Source organism: Nycticebus coucang, chromosome 8 (assembly GCF_027406575.1).
Source record: "Nycticebus coucang isolate mNycCou1 chromosome 8, mNycCou1.pri, whole genome shotgun sequence".
NCBI classification, from domain to species: Eukaryota; Metazoa; Chordata; class Mammalia; order Primates; family Lorisidae; genus Nycticebus; species Nycticebus coucang.
In genome coordinates this window covers 62,048,207-62,060,261 of record NC_069787.1, presented here as the reverse complement: position 1 = coordinate 62,060,261, position 12,055 = coordinate 62,048,207, and positions in this window count along the sequence as shown.

Sequence of the window (12,055 nt, the reverse complement as noted above, 5' to 3'; positions counted from 1 at the left end):
GTGTGTGTGTGGTGTCTATAAAATATATACACACATATATGTATGTGTGTGTGTGTAGTGTGTCTATATATGTGTATGTGTGTACACATATATATGCCTAGCATTCCTACCTATCATATAAGTATTTACCACACAGTTACTTCTGGCTGAATGGAGAGCTGAGAAATGTATTTTAATTCTGTGTAGCCACATTTTTAGCTAAAAGGTACGGTTGTATTACAATAGAAAAAGGAGAAAACAGATATTGAGGCACAACTGAAACATTTTGCTACGATGAACTTTACGTGGTCTTTGCCCCAGAGGACCTTACTGTTTCGTGAGAAAAAAATAGGTATGTATGTGAATGACTATATTGAGGTTAACTGTGACTTGCTTTAGCAGAAAAGAAGGTGTGGGAAGCATAAATAAAGTTAAGGGAGAGCTAGGCCATTGATGATAACTTAAAAAATAATCAAACAAGTATAATGGGTTAGAGAAAAACCTTTTCTTCAGAATACCCTGGTATTCTGGAGAAAGCCCACTGGTAGCCCATCCGCAAAAGCGCTCAGGGCTGAGGAGTGGAGACTGTATTTCCCACTGGGCTTCCCACAGAGGGAATGGTCACATATTTGTAGTACATCCTATCTCTTGTTTCTTTCCACATAGTCCAAGTTTAAACTTGTGGTTCCAGTGTAATTATTATTACTATTATTTTTTTTTTTTTTTGCGGTTTTTGGCCAGGGCCGGGTTTGAACCTACCACGTCTGGCATATGGGGCCGGCACCCTACCCCTTTGAGTCACAGGCGACGCCCCTCCAGTGTAATTATTAATAGTATAATTTTCCATTTTCAAAATGCACTAATTTGGGTAATAATAAACTATTTGGTCACTTAGTTGATGGGAGGCCAGGCTTTGGGAAGGTGAGAGAGAACACCTCTCTCACATGAGGAGGGGAATAAGAAAACTGTAAAAAGCTGTTTGGTACCAATGTGATTTCTTCCCAAGATCTTACAAGTGTTCATTAAAGTTACCCACTTCATAAAATCACGAGTATGGCTGGAATTCTCATGATAAAGAGCGAATAAAGCCAGTATTCGAGTGGGAATGAAATCATGCCAAATGGCAGTGGACAGATGATGAAAATCTGGGGGACCAAGAGGCAGTAATTTTGGAAATTTGCAGAAATCTTGGGGAAGTTATCAGATATCACAGCTGTAAAACTGAAAGTTCGAGATAAGTTTAAGATGTCAGAGGATAAGGAGATTCTCAGTATCGTAGTATGATGTTCTACATTTTGTAGTAGGTACCAACAGAGCAGAGTCCTAAAAGACATTTAGGTACAGACTTGGAATTCTACTTGAAGGATGCATTTCCATGGACTGTCCAAATCCCTCTTCATGCCCTCTAATCCCTAGTCAGTGACTCCCTCGCAATTTTTCTTTTGGCCTCATAATTATTTTAATGGCAAACCCTAGAGCAGTGGTTCTCAACCTTCCTAATGCCTCCCAATGCTGCGACCCTTTAATACAGTTCATGTTGTGGTGACCCCAACCATAAAATTATTCTCATTGCTAAAATTACCTCATAACTGTAATTTTGCTACTGTTAAGAATCGTTAATGTAAGTATCTGATATGGAAGATATATTTTCATTGTTACAAAGGGGTCACAACCCACAGGTTGAGAATCGCTGCCCTAGAGCTTTCCCACCTTCTAACCTCCCCAAATAGAATCCCACACACACGGCACACACCGATGCTCCCTATCAGTACTTCCTTCTCCACTCCTCATTCGTATTACTCAGAAAAGTCAAAGGAAAATGTTTGGAAAAGCACTGGTTTAGGGCAGGTTTACTCACATGTCACTCAATTAAAACAGGTAAAAAAATAAATAACTGGCACATAAAATAGCTGGATCGAGCTTTAATTTGTAATTGTTCACATACTTTAGGAAAGTCTCTTCATTTTTGGAATTTGAATTTATGTATAGGGCGGCGCCTGTGGCTCAGTGAGTAGGGCGCCGGCCCCATATACCGAGGGTGGAGGGTTCAAACCCAGCCCCGGCCAAACTGCAACAAAAAATAGCCGGGCGTTGTGGCGGGTGCCTGTGGTCCCAGCTACTTGGGAGGCTGAGGCAAGAGAATCGCGTGAGCCCAGGAGTTGGAGGTTGCTGTGAGCCGTGTGACGCCACGGCACTCTACTGAGGCAATAAAATGAAACTCTGTCTCTACAAAAATAAAAAAAAAAAAAAGAATTTATGTATATACAAAATGATGTTTGGGTGACCAGTTCTTCCCTAAGTGAGTTCCACAAAATACTTATTTAACAAGAAGCTGTTCTTCAAGCAGAAAAGCTTCTGTTGGGGGTGCACGGTAAATCTACACCACCTACCAGAATATTAAACTCCTGGAGAGAGTTATAGTTCTTGCCCTAAGAATTCTTGTGTCAAATCTGTCATATCCCAAACAAAGGATGTCTCTTCTGATATTACACGGTGACAGTGCAAAGCTGGCTCCATAACTTGGATGCTTGCTTGGATCCAAATACGTACACTCCCTTCACCCCACTTCCATCCATCTATATCTCTACTGGTTTCTTTCCAGTTCTTGCTTTTCCTGGTTATTTTTAGGATAAGTTATATCCAAGAATATATTACCCAGGTGGTACAGGGGCAGCTTTATCCAAGTTCTTTCGACTTCTTCCTTCTCAAGGTTACCTCTACTCTGCGCCTTCTTCAGCTTCTACTGTTTCCAACTTTATTTTCTGAACTATACCATTTCATATTAGAGTAGGATTTGTGTATTCTTGATTGTGTCTTTTATGATTTCTGTGGAAGGGTCAGTCCTCTTCTGAGATTATTTTTTTCCTACACTTTCCCCCCTTTTCCTATTTCATAATTGCTTCCAGTTCTTTTTTCCTTTCAGTATTTTCTTCCCTTTAGTGTAAACAAAGCTTCTGCTGGGTTTCATTACTCAATTGCAGATGCCATGTTTATGTCTGTGGCTTCATTTTAGCTATCTGAGAGAGGTAAGTGGTGAACTTCAGAGATTATTACACTACGTCTCCCTTCTCAGCAGAGTCTCAAAATATTTTTAAAAGAATTCAGGTGATAAGCTCTTGATCATTCATCTGTCTTTTATTTGTGACACATTTATTCAACATTAAAGGCAATCCAAATAGTTTTAATCGCAAGGGCAGAATCCTCAATAGGGGTTCTAGGGCTGTCTTAGATACACAGCCAAAGGTTTTCTCTCAAGAAATTATATGAATTTAATAAAGACATCCCATTTGTCTACTTAAAAGATTTCCCTATCAAGTGGATCCAGGGGAGAATTTTGAGGAAAGGAATATCTGTTTTAGAAAATATGTGTTGTGCCAAGCAAGTTATTTAATTTCTGAGCTTCATTTCTTCAACTATATAATGGGTGCTAATATTTATTATATGAAATGAGACACTTAGTTTGAATAAGGTATAATTGCTGTTTTTCAGCCATTTTTGATCTAAAAGAATGACCATTTTATATTTTCAGCCCTGCATCTAACATCATACAGTAGCCAATGCAGGCCGTCAATAAAAAATGATTTTCTTAGCTGTTCTCTGTCTACCTATTTACCCAGTAGCCCAGAGATGACCTAGTTTTCTTTCTCCTCTTCAGGTTCACATATTCAAACTAGTCTTTTCTATCAAAGCTCAGAAATAAAAACTGTTCATCAGAAAGTCTGCACTTTCTGTCGAACATTAGAAAAACACAAATACTTTTTTAAAAATACTGATAGCTCATCATGCATCAGCTCTGAGCAATTTATTGCTAATGTTTTAGCTAAGCCTCCAGGTATAGAAAAATATAGAAATAAAATTTCTTAGTATACATGCGGGGAAAGAGAGTTTTCATTTTAGTTTTATAGCTACAATTTTGTACCTTTTTGAATTTAATATCTTATTAACATTTTAAATGTCATCCATCAGTCTTGTATATCATATTTTTAATGGATACGTGATATTTCATTTTAAGCAGATGTCAAAATTTATTTAAACAATCCCCTGGATATTTATTTTTTCACATAACAACTATTATGATGAGTATTCCAGTAAATAGATGTCTGCACAAATTCACACTTGTTTCTTAATGATAACCTAAGTGGAAATTGTTGGCCAAAATTTACGCAAATTTTAAATAATTTTGACAATTTAACAAATTGTTCTGCAGAAAGATTATACTGATTTACAAACCTAAGAGTAGTTCATACGATTGTTTATTACCCTATACCATCAGTTCTCAAACACTCCACTGTCAGATTCCTGAAATTCTTGAGGTCCCCAGAGAGCTTTGGTTATGTAGGTGTTATGCATATGTTAATATTTATCATATTAGAAATTAAAGCTCAGCACATTGTAAAGGTTTATATAGTGATTTTGAAATAATAATAAATACTGTATACATATATATTAACAAAAATAACATTAAGAAACGTATTTTTGGAGCCAAAAAATATATACCAAAAGAAGTAGCTTTTTTTTTTTTCATTTTTTGCAAATCTTATTCATCTGGGTTAACAGACGACAGCTGGATTCTCTCTCATATCTACTTCCGCAATTCATTCTGATTTTGGTTGTAGTGTATGAGGAAATTCTTGGCTCACATACATAAGTAATTGGAAAAGAGAGAAGCATTTCAACGGACTTTTCATATCAATTATAGATACTTTTGGTAGTATCCAGAGCTCAACAGTAGTGGTTTCTTAGAGGTTAGCTATAGCATGGAATCTGTAGTGAGTGTTCTCTATTCTGTTGAATTAAAATCTGTTTGTGCACTGTGCATTTAAATTTTTCTTTCACCCACTCATAATTATGTAACATCATATGTTGGTCATTTGAAAAATATTGTTTTCCAGAGTTACACGAATATTACAGTCTTTACCACATGTCATTACATAATATAAAATATTACATCTATTAATGCCATTTTTAATCTCTTCAGAAGTATTGTGGAGCTGTCAAGGCACAATCTCTTGAAAGCTTTAATTTTATCATTGGCTGAAAATACTGTCAGCTGTTTTCCTTAAAGCCACAGGCTCCCTTCTTTTATTTGCAAGAAAATGTCTGCCAAATATCCAGCTTTGACTACCCATGGTTTGCTTGTTATTCTTTCAGGTACAAAATAGTAGTTCTCAAACAAAGGGGCTCGTGCAGCTGGCATCTCAAACAATCACACAAGTGCTTTTCTGGAAGACCCTTGTCGGCCTTGGGTACGCAGCAGAAGTGCTTAAACGTCCTTCCCATTTCATCATGCAGAGTAGTAAAAAGACTTGTCCTTAATATCTTTTACTACTTCACCAAGGACTTTCTGAAATGAAACTGACTCTCCTGCCTGCAAGTAAATAGTAGCGAAGAATACAGTCACTACCAGTGCCGTTCGTTTTCATGGTCTTCATTTTTACTAGGCACCCTTGCTTTTGTTCTTATACTTCAGTGCCAATCCAGTGGAAAGGCAGAGAGCGTCTTAGTGTTACTAGCAAAATAGTTCTGACCTCTGAATAGTTCTGACGACCCACTGAAGAGGAATGAGCTGCTCTAGCTACTCTATTATTATTACTACAAATATTGTAAGTTGTCCTCCCTGTAAGGAGCAGGAGCAGGGGTGCATTGAAAGAGCTCATTTTCTCCTCCTCTTTCAACAATAGTTCCTATTTTAACTCCACTTACTAATATTTAAAAAATAAAACCAAACTTCTCACTGACAGCACAATGACACAACAAAGACACAGGTTCTTGAATTCGCAGAGAAGCAGGAGCGATGGTAAATACACATTTACTTTCAAAATACATATATATTATTTATGTGTTTAAAGTACAAATTAGTTTGGTAAAGAACATCGCATGCCTGTTTTATTTCCATATCCCTCAGACTGACAATGGGATGCCTATCAATTAATTCATTTAGAGAGCCATACACCACAAGAAATAAATTATTTGTCCTCTGGAGCTTGTCACAAGGGGATTTTTAAAAAACCATTACACAGAAAGACAGCTGTTCATCTTAGAAAGATGAAAGGCCACTTCCTCCTTCTCAGCCGATAGCTTCTCAGTAATGGTGATATCCACTATCTATGGTGTTTCACATAGGATAAAGCATATTGAACCTCACTTTTCTTATATGTGAAATTGGATTAATAGTACACTTCGTATTTAAAAAGATAATGCATATGAAATGCTTAGCATTTTGCTTGGTAGCTAATAAAGTCTCAGCAACTGGCTATGGTGGTGGTAGTGATACTAGTAGTAAGATTAGCAGTAATAGTAGCAACTGCAGGGGTTGTTTTAGAAGTTAATAACTGAGGTCCAGCAAAGTTAAAGGACCCTTTCATGGTCATGCAGAAGGGAAGAGATGGAGCCATCTTCAGGAGCAGGCTATGTCACTCTGTGCCCCAAATTCTTCCCTGTATACCGCTGTTGGGCTTCTGTGGCTCTCAGAAACGATTCTCAGCTTTCTTATTGGCTTGATCTCCTACTACCTAACAGTGGGCTTCTCGCAAACTGTTAATACCTATATTCCAAGTATTTCCAAAATGTCCATCCCAATACATTGGTTCAGTATCTCAAGAGCCCCAACAGAAATGATACGTTTACCTGTACAGTGTAGTGAAGTGTTCATGGCAAGTCTTTGGAGTGAGCAAATCAGAATCTGAATCCAACTTTCTATGTCCTATATACATGACATTAGGAAACTGGGATAATTTAAGACTCTACTTCTTAATCTGTAAAAATATAGAAAGCTAATACTTGTTTCACAAAATGGTGAAGATTATTGTACAAGGTAACATCTGGAAACAGCTGAGCCCAGTGCCAGGCACACAGTGAATGCTCAATAACTTCCTAGTCAATGATTAACTATTAAAGAATTGTTTGCTCCTCTGAGTCCTGATTTCTAATCTCCTAGACTAAATAGCTTCACTGTATTCCTCCCACTTCAGTTCCCAGACACATCACAGAATTATAAGACTATTAAAAACGCAGGTCTATACCTACACAGAATTCTCCATAACTCTCTTTTTTTTGCTTTGAGTTCCTAAAGCTATTTCATAGAAAAATGACCTTATTTTTAAATAGAGGGGGCAATTGAAAATCAGGGAACGGACCTACCCCCTAATGATTTTTTTCTCAGACATAATTATAATAATTAGCATTATAAAGTGCTAATTATCTTTGGACACAGAGGACCTGCACACCAGAGACAGAGGTCCGCATTAAGTAAAGTGGATTTCACTTTCTTTAGTTGCCAGATTGCTCTTTTTTCTTCTTTGTAACGATGCAAAGATATTTTGTCCACCAAGCCTCACTTAAAAACTTTTTCCAGTGAATGAAACTATTTGCTGGCCATAGAGAGCCAGACTCCATATTAAGCTTATGAGTCCGCAAAGAAGTTTTGAAAAATACCTTTATTCCTTTTTGTGATGTGCCTGTTCTGAGGTTATAGGTCAGCACCTAGAACCTGACTTGGATGAAAAACTGTGAAGATCGTGAGTTTCTTGTTTAGATGGAACATCATTTCCATTAGCAAATGGATACATGTCCGTCCTCCTCTTAGTCCTACAAATGCAGGTGGAGTGATTATTGAATGGGTTACATGTATGGGAGAGAAACTTAGTATATGGTACATAGAATTTCAACTTGAATGACATTTATAGAGCCTCTATCCTAATCATTTAATTTTATAGAGAAGAAACTGAGGCACAGAACTACTTGATAAGAGAACAATAATTTAAAACCAGAGCTCCTAATGTTCTCAAAATAACTTTTGTCACACTGCATTGGGCTGTAAGTCAGAGGGCTTCTTGTTAAGTAATAAGTCAGAGTCATGTGTGAAAGTGTAGATAAAATTTAGTCTAGGAAATGGGGCATCGGTGTAAGGTTATACAGTACATGATTCTGGGCTCCCCCTTATCAACTGTTGTTAGCAGCTGAGTAATTATTAATATTGCTTAGTCCTCACCATCCTTATCATGGAGCCATAGGCTACTGAGGAAGAGTTTAGAACAGGATAGTAATGTGGAGCTGTAAAGAGCCATGCTCACATTATCTCAGTTTCCTATACTACCTAGGAACCTGTTTCCATCTCCAGCTTAGAGATACTCAGTTATTCACGTGTGGTGGGCAGCCTCATTCACTGAGAGTTCTAGTCAATTGGAAATTCTCATGTGTGTCATATCATAATCTGCTTCCTCTAAATGTCCACTCTGTATGCTGAAGCACAAAAAAGTCTTGCTTAAAAACAAAACAAAACAAAACAAATCTTCCAATGACTCGCATGATCCCTTAAGTTTTCTGTAACCCAGTGTTTTTCAAACATCAGCTCTACATATATCAGAACTACTCGGGTTTGCTGATCCCTACTCCCGGTTTCTGGTCTGGTAAGCCTGGGGTAGTACCTGAGGATTTGTGTTTCTAACACATTCTCAGATGAGGCTGATGCACTGGCCTGAGAACCAACTTGGAGACCCACTAAGCGTGTCAGTTGGTCCCCTCCATCACACTTCACAAGATGTGCTTTCCTAACTTGATGCCATTCCACATGTCCCTTGTTTGAAGTGCATTAGAAATTTAGCAATTATTTTTTTAAATGGTTTTTGTATTACTTCAGACTCCCCCAAGTGTACATGTAAGACTTTTCTACTTGAAGGAAAAGAAAGGGTGTTTTTCTTTAAAAGCACATTAAATAATAGTATAATTAATTAGCAGTATAAAGCCAAGATAAACTAAAAGGAATCTTTCTCGTTATTATGTTTTCATAGCCTATATATAAATTATTTGAACTAGAATGCATTTGTTAAGTAAATCATTTCCATTTCCATCACTTAACTGTGAGTACTCTAGTGACTGGAAAAAACATGGACTTTGAATGTTAACTTTGTTTTCACCTTCTAGAGTTTATGGCAATGTGAGAAAGCCCACATTTGTGCAGATGTCCTGGGTTTTGGAATGCAGGGACCCGGATTTCAAGGGAGATTGTAATGTGCTTTTACTTGCATCTTTACACGACTTTTCATTTCTCCATTTTTACATGGCAATACAATAGTAATGGCTGCCCTTTCCATTCTAAACAGAAGTGAGAGGCAAACATAATGGCACTTGGATATCTAAAAAGGCTTTCCAAATTTTGTTACTATGTCTAATGTTTGCATGTTGCTTTGCATTTTTTTCTTTTTTTTTTTTTTTGGCTGGGGCCGGGTTCTAACCCACCACCTCTGGTATATGGGGCCAGCCCAATACTCCTTAGTTCAACTTTGAGCCACAGGCACCGCCCAAGCTTTTGATTTTTTCAACTGGAATTCTATTTTATGAGAAGAAACAAAAGTCAGAATTCATATTCTTATAAGGGTTGTCAGGCATAAGACCCCTTACTGCCCCAGCATGTTGCCTACACCAGGCTCCTAACCCAGGTGAACCTCCAGCTAAACCAAGTCAGTGGTCGTGTGCTATCCCCAAGGAATGCCACGTACACAGTCCTTGAACACATGCAGTCTGTGTCTTGATCTTCTCATTACACAGTTATGATAATGAGACTTCCACCACATCTGTTATTCTGCCCAAGTTCTAAATATATATCCTTTGTTAAGAAAAAGTGACAATGGTTTGATTCTTTCTCCATGACTGTTATGGGGAAGGGGATACTCTCTAGGAAGTGACTTAGAGATGAAGTTCCAGTTCAATAAATCATAGGATGAGTTTTGTTGGTCAAGTTCTGGACCATGTGGCTGAGGTTGTTTTTTTTACCAACCATTAGTAAAGTCCATATAACATGGACTTCTACAAACCATTGAAGAAAAATCAAACAATAACAAAAAGTGAGTAGAAAATTAGTGGAGTCAACTAAGTATTCCTTCATGAGTGTGGTACAGATTTACATACCAATTCTCCAAGCGCTGGATCTGGGAAAGGTCTACCACTTATTTTTGGACAACTCCTTTTTATTACATATAACCACTTTTTCACTTAAATGATACTAAAAAAACACACGAGAAGAAGTGATATTTTGACGTTACTGTTTTAGGCAACGATATACTCACCAATTTACTTCACAAGCGTTTCTAATCAGAGAACATCACGTGGCTCCATTTGAATTACTCCCATGCTTGGCTGAGCCCAAAATAATTTTCTGTGCATATGTACACCAAGTGAGAAGGTTGGGGAGGTGTCACTTGTACATCTCTTTATTCTGGTGCATATGTGTGTGTGTATGTGTGTTTGTGTCCTATTTTCACATGTTTTGAAAGCCTCTCTTCCTTAGCCTTTATTTTGCCTTTAAAGATTTTTTTTTCTGTGCTATAACTCTATTTTAAAATCTAGTTTGAGATGAAGAAACCCATAAATTCACAAAAGATTAAAAACAATTTGGGAATACAATAATGCAGAAAGAAAAATGTATTTTTCAAAAAAGTAACTCCCTTGCAGTACTTCTCCACCGCCAACCATAGTCTATTAAATTTTCCCTTCCTTCTGTATTAAGTACTGTAAGCTTTTAATTCATTATGTTTCAGTATAAGGTATACTTATTAACCTTCAACTTATTCTTTGTTACCTATCTAAGCTTGCTTTCATAGTTCAATCAGTATTTTTAATTGGTATGTTTTGATATTATTGATAATTGACATATAATTCATTTGATATATTTTGGGCTTAATGGGTTGGAAAAGAACATGTCATAATTTTCTATTTAAAAGAAACCTTTTTTCATTCAAAAGCTTTTCCTTTAGGGATAGCGTTTTCGTGAATAAATGAACTAACCAAGCAAGATATGTTGTATATATTTTTAAATTCACAGCAACAAGTATCTACAAGTACCCGGACAGAGGGTAGAAGTTAGGGCCTTGGTTGCCTGCTCCTTGAGAACCTTGATTACCTTTTGATTTTTGTTGTTACTGTCGTTGCTGTTTTTCTGGAGTCCCTCCTCCCCTTCTAGTCTTCAGGTCAGCTAACTTGACACCTGAATGATGCTCAGCTCTTTGACAGACTGGCTGGCTAGATAAGCTGCTGTCTCAGGCAGACTGACTTTAAATGTATTTTCAGCATGTCTTCAGACAGCTATTTTTCCTCTGTTCAATTTTGCTCATCTTCTTAACTTTTCAAGTGCTACTATTTTCTTTTTAAATGTACTATTGAGAAGTGCAAACATTATTGGAAAAGAGAGTCTTACTAGCATAATTGTGCATTATCTTCCTTTTATATTGCCGATGGAAAACATTCAATCTAGGGGGAATAGAAATGTGCTCAATCAGATATTGATAGCACAATTTCCTTTAAAAAATACTTAACCTGTGGAAAGGAAAAATACTGATTGTTTTTTTTAAGGCAGCAACTTTCCATCAGTTTTGTAAGTCAAATGACACAGGGAATTAAAACTCTGTCTTCTGGGAATCAAACTTCTGTAGAAGAAGGTACTTCCTGAACCCTTCTTCAATTAGATATTGTTGGGGTTTGAGTGAGTAGGAGGGAGGGAGGGCACCTGTTCGGATGAGTGTCATAATTCAGGGCTTAGAAAAGTACTTGCAAATGAACACAGAGGTCTATTCCGTAGCTTAGATGAAGTTTAGTCACAATAGTTACTTACAAAAAGTTTTAACAGCTTTATTAAAGGATAATTGACAAACAATAAAGTGCACATATTTAAAGTATAGAATTTAATAGCTTTGGCCTATGTATAAACCCACACAACTATCACGAAAAGCAAAATAATGAGCATATCCATCATCCCCAGTAGTCTCTGCATCCCCGACCCTGACCTCCTATAGCCATTTATCCACTTCCCACCCAAATAGGTTAGTTTGGTTTTTTAATGTTATATACAGGTGGAATTATGCCGCATGCACACCTTCTGACTGGTTTTCTTCCACTCTGTTTATTATTTTCAGATTCATCCAGGTTGTTGCACGTTTAAATAGTTCATTCCTCTTTATTGGTGGTTAGTCTTTGGACATCTGCTTCCAATCATTTGGGCTAAATAAGCAGGATTGAAATGACTGAACTGTGTGGTAGTTGTATATTTAATTTTTAAAGAAATTGACAAACTCTCTTTCAAAGT